The following is a 5062-nucleotide window of genomic DNA, read 5'->3' as shown; positions in this document are numbered from 1 at the left end:
CCTTCCTCCGAAGCATGGGGCAGGGGTCACTTGCTGGAGGATTATCTGCTACTTGAAGTCTTTAAATCATGATTTGGAGCATTCAACAGCAGAGTCAAGGGAGAGAATTAGTTCAGGAGTGGGTGGATCGGCTTATGTGGCCTGCATCTTGCAGGAGGTCAGACTAGATGATCATAATGGTCCCTTCTGATCTTGAATTCTATGATTCTATGATTCTATGATAATATCGGGATGTCTGGTCACCCTAGGGCTCACTTCCAGTCAACTGGCAGATCCCTAAGGAGCTGCAGGATCCCCATTGATCTGCAAGGAGCCAGGACAATCTGCACAGAGGGTTCTGCAATAGGTGCCCTACCGGGAAGGGGATGGGACAAGGAAGGGCATTTGCCTTGTGCTGACTAGGAAAAGGGGCTGAATTTCGGTCAGGCTCAGCAATCCCTGCGCTGAGTGAACACAAGGCCTTGGTGGAGCAAATGTAGCAGCAGGAGCCCAAGGTAAGTGAGTTTGATGAAAGACAGTGGAGAAATTAAGGCTGAAAGCAAGATTAGGCAGCAAATAATATTAAAACGATGTCAGAGCAGTGGTGAGACACGCAGGAGAAGCTCCAATGGCAGGAAGCAAAGGCTGTGAGTCCAGCAAGGAATATTTTTTTACCAAGACCCACAGAGCAACACTGGGTAAGCACATGCCAGCATTGTCACTCTTGTAGTGTGAATCTTGCAGTAGTTGATGTTTTTTCTTAAAGCCCCAGCTCCTGAAGCCAGGTGAATACATGAGACTCTCAGCTTTGTTTATATAGATATTAAAAGTAAGTCTCTAGCCTTCATGGGGAGAAAAGATTGAATATGTTACCTGCATGCAGCTTATAGGCTCCAATAGGAAGGCAAAGAAAAACACCTTTTTTAAAAAACACTCTTAAGCCAATCTCACACCCCGTTTTGGGGCCAGACTCCTAAATTTGGAACATTCAGCTGGCTCCCTAAAACCATAACAGAAAATGTCAAGCACCCGCCCACCCGCCATCCCGGCAGCTGAGAAAGACAGAGCTTCTGGCTCGGCACCTGCCTCATCTCACCCAGAACAGCTGGAGGAGGCGGTGCCCAGCTCCTGGGGTCAGAGTATTCACAGGAACTGTGGGGAAGTGAATTGAATTCCCCCCTCTGCTGGAGAGGGGGAAAGGATTTGAGCAGAGATCTCCTACATCTCTCAGAAGAATCCTTAAACCGCTGAGCTGTGATATTCTGATGGGGGGGGGCTCCCTCATTCTCTCCCGTTGAAGCTGTTCCACGCTGTATAAATATTTGAGTCACTGGGCTAGAGAGAGAGGGTGACTCTGTAGCCTGGGGGTTGGAGCACCCACTTGGGAGGTGGACACTGGGTGTCAGGTGCCCCAGGCTATGGGGTGGTTCTCTCTCCCCCCCCCCCCCCCCCGCTCTCTCTCCACATGGAACAGCATCAATATGAGAGACTGAGGAAGCTTCATAGGCACCAACTTCTGCTCCCGCCAGTGGGTGCTCGACCCCCCCCCCGGCCTCCCCCACTCCACCCCTTCCCCCAAGTCCCCTCCCTTGCCCTGCCTTTTCCCCACCTCCTCCCTTGAGCGTGCTGTGTTCCCACTCCTCCCGCTCCCTCCTGGAGTGCTGCCAAACAGCTGCTTGGCGGCGGGCAGAAGTGCTGGGAGGGAGCAGGAACGCGGCGCGCTCAAGGGAAGAGGCGGGGGGAGCTTGGCTGCTGGTGGGTGTGGAGCACCCCCTAATTTTTCCCCGTGGGTGCTCCAGCCCCAGAGCACCCACGCAGTCTGCGCCAATGGGAAGCCCCACATGGGAGTCTCCCAGACCTCCGTGGTTCGCGCACTCTCCTGAGAGGTACAGGAGACCCCTGTTCATACTCTTTCTCCTCTCAGGCAGAGGGGGAATTGAACCTCCCACATCCCAGCTGTGTCCTCTAAGCACTGAGCTGGAAGTTCACAACCTCCTCCTGTCAGGCTTTGAGTGGGGCCTGGTTTGTGTCCCTGGAGCACATCTACCGGATTGCACCCCCGGGTGAGGTAGGAAGGGAGGAGGGCCTGTCTTCCCTAGTTTGTGACTCAGTCTGGGGCTGAGGTGGAAGATCAGTGCCCAGATGCCCACAGGGAGGCCGCACTGTGCATGCCCAGGGCAGAAATTTAGGTGCCGAGGGAATGTTTACTCTGAAAATGTAGGTGCTGAAGAGTCGAGGTGCCTACAGTGTTTGCCAACAGCTGAGCGGAGGGTGTGGGATCACAGGGGAGCCCACATAACTGTGGGGATCTAGGCTACAGTCACTTGCTCTGGGGGTTTCTGCAGTAGAAGACAGGGAGGCTCCTAGACACTGCCCGACTCCTGCACACTTCGCCTTCCCTCGCCTGGGCCTTGGAGGCAGCTCCTGTGAAGAAGGGGAGGGCAGCGGGAAAGAGTGGCCAGGGATTGTCCCCCCACAAGTACCCACTAGGGAAAAGTCACGGCAGGCTACCCTATGGGAACCTTCCTCCATGGATGCCTAGGGGCAGCTGCTGAGTCAAGATTCCCAACAGCCTGGCTCCAATAGAGCCACCCTGACAGGGGATCAGAGCCAGCCTGCAGGCACTACAGGGGCCTGGCTGCAGAGCTCTGGCCTCTGACCTGCAGATCTCTGGTGTGGGGAGGGGCAGAGGGGAGGAAGAGGAAAGAGGGGATCTTCCGGGGATTTCCCTCCTCTAGGCCCTTCCCCAGGTTAGATTTCTTTAGAAGGCAACTGAACCCTACATAGATCCCTCAGGATCTGACCCTGTGATGCCTAATAACAGCTCTTTGTGTCAACGGAGCTTTAAAGCACAATGTCTGAGATAATGCAATGCACCTAGGTCTGGGCCTGAAGGTCACTGGGGCACGATCTCCATCAAGAGCTTTGTAGAACAAGAGCCCAGTCACCCTAGTGAAAACGTTAACATTTCAGAGCAGTTGGATTAACTAGGGAATTTGTCCCACTAGCAATTCCATGCACAGTCAGAGGGGCTTTGTAGTTCTATTGAGTATTTTGCAGCCATTTCCGTTTCCAAGTCACATTGTTCATCTAAATTATTCCAGCCTGATTCATGCTAATCTTGGGAACTAAGAAAACAAATAAAATATCTTCATTTCTTGTTTAACAAGGCAACTTTCCAGGTCCAGGGATCACCTGAGCAGTGTAGCCTACTATAAAGAGTGCTTCCGGAGTCAGGTTCTTATCTACAATTACAGAAGGTAAATACTGGATCTTGTATGTAAACTGGGAGGTTTCAGATCAAATGGTGGTAGTCATTAGCATTGATATCAGTATAGCTAGAACATGATTGGCTGGCAAAAATGCTTTTGGTGAAATGCACTGTGATGAAGAAGGCTTGCAGAAAGCTTCTGAAATCCCAATTAAACTCAGGGTGTATGTGGATGTTGGAAGGAATTGAACAAAAATTTTCCATCAAAACTTTTGTCCATTGGAAAATGCCTCGGCATGCTGGCAAGGAGTAAATTTCATCCCCTGAGAATAGGTTAACTAGGGAAACATCAGCTGTTGTAGTTCAACAAAATCAGCCCAGGACAGTTAAACTAGACTGAGCGAATCACTAGAAAATATACTCAGGGCCACCACTCTTGCCTTGCCATGGAGATAGATTTTGCTGAGACCCCCCTCACTGCTGCTAGCTGCAGGTACAATAGGATCAACTGGCAGACTGGATGACTTAATAGATTTGAACTTAGGTGATTCTTTTATTTTATCAGCAGTTAGTCTAACACTCTGGGGGAAATATGGCATGGTTGGATGCTAGATAGACCAGTATTTCTGCAAAGCTTGAGATATCAACTAAATATGAATGGGTGTCTATGACAGGGCTGCAGGGACTGGACCTGATGACCCAGGAGGTCTCTTCGAGTCCTATATTCCTAAATAAAACAATTCTCTCCCCTTTAAGGTTCCACTTTAACCAGAGGCGACCAGTGCCTGCCAATGGGGAGGGGAAGGAGGAGGGCAGCCAGCTTCGCAGTGTTGCCGAGCATCCTCAGTACAAGCGAAGCAGCAAACTGGGGAGGGAGGGACGTTACCCTCCATGACCCCCCACACATTGCCTCTGCCTTTAACTATAGGTTAATGATTCACTCTCTGTTTCTCTTTTGTCCTTCCTGTGATATAGCTTTTGCTTTGTAGAAACAATGGTAACCACAGCTGACAACGATCCAGTGGATATGGGACTGGAGTGGCTCTCAGGAGACCTGGGTTCTGTTCCTGGCTCTGCCACTGACTTGCTGGGTGATCTTGGGCAAGTCATGGCACTGCTCTGTGCCTCAGTTTCTCCATCTGCAAAATGGGGCTAAATTATACTTCCATGGTGAAGTGCTCTGAGATGGGCGGATGAGAGACGAGCCAGCTGGGTATTACAAGTGGATTTTCTACTATGATAACACTTTGAAATGTTTTATTATTCAAATACTATGCATTGTGCTGTCTTCACAGATTTTGATCTCTCCTTGCTGTGATGCTGACCACAGAGCGTGGTGCGGCCAAAAACAACAGCTACTCAACCTAATCATAATTCTCTCCGTCCTGAACTTTAGTGTGACTTTGGTCTTCAGTGTGTCCAGAATCCTGCTGCCAGCTAACTCACCCTCCAGACGTGACATCTTTGGGTTTTGTAGTTGAGTAGACTCCCTCAGACTATTCAAAATTTACATTTTTTTCTCCTTTTTGCTTTACAGCCTCCTAAATCCAGCCCGTCTCCATCCGGCGTTTACACTGCTCTCCAGCTGTGAGTTCCATGGCCAGCGTGAGGTGCTTTAGGGAAAGCCTGCTGTTTGCCGTGCTGCTCCTCGCTGGAAACACGCAAAGAGATTCCAAGGCCGGTAGGGGCCATTGTTATCCTGTAGTCTGGCCTCTGGCACAGCATAGGCCAAAGAACCTCCCCCAGGGATTTCTCATCATGGCCAGTAACTGGTGGTTAAACTAGAGTCTTTAGCAGACAGCTAACCAGTGTTCCCTCTGAGCTTGTCACTTTGAGTCCTTAGCATTAGGGGCAAGGCTACAACCTGTGTAC

The 5062-nt window shown here is 50.5% G+C and overlaps 1 long non-coding RNA gene across 1 annotated transcript; it reads left to right on the top strand.

Annotated features, from left to right (window-relative positions):
• The first annotated feature begins 263 nt into the window (after positions 1-263).
• Positions 264-4859, top strand: LOC123354252. The gene is made up of 3 exons (XR_006574687.1): positions 264-494; positions 3150-3239; positions 4728-4859. It is a non-coding gene; the product is annotated as an uncharacterized LOC123354252 (long non-coding RNA).
• Positions 4860-5062: the final 203 nt, after the last annotated feature.

The sequence above is a fragment of the Mauremys mutica genome, chromosome 21 (genome assembly GCF_020497125.1).
Source record: "Mauremys mutica isolate MM-2020 ecotype Southern chromosome 21, ASM2049712v1, whole genome shotgun sequence".
In the NCBI taxonomy this organism is placed as follows: Eukaryota; Metazoa; Chordata; order Testudines; family Geoemydidae; genus Mauremys; species Mauremys mutica.
Note: the sequence above shows the minus strand (reverse complement) of the source record. Positions and strands in the feature narration are given on the sequence as shown.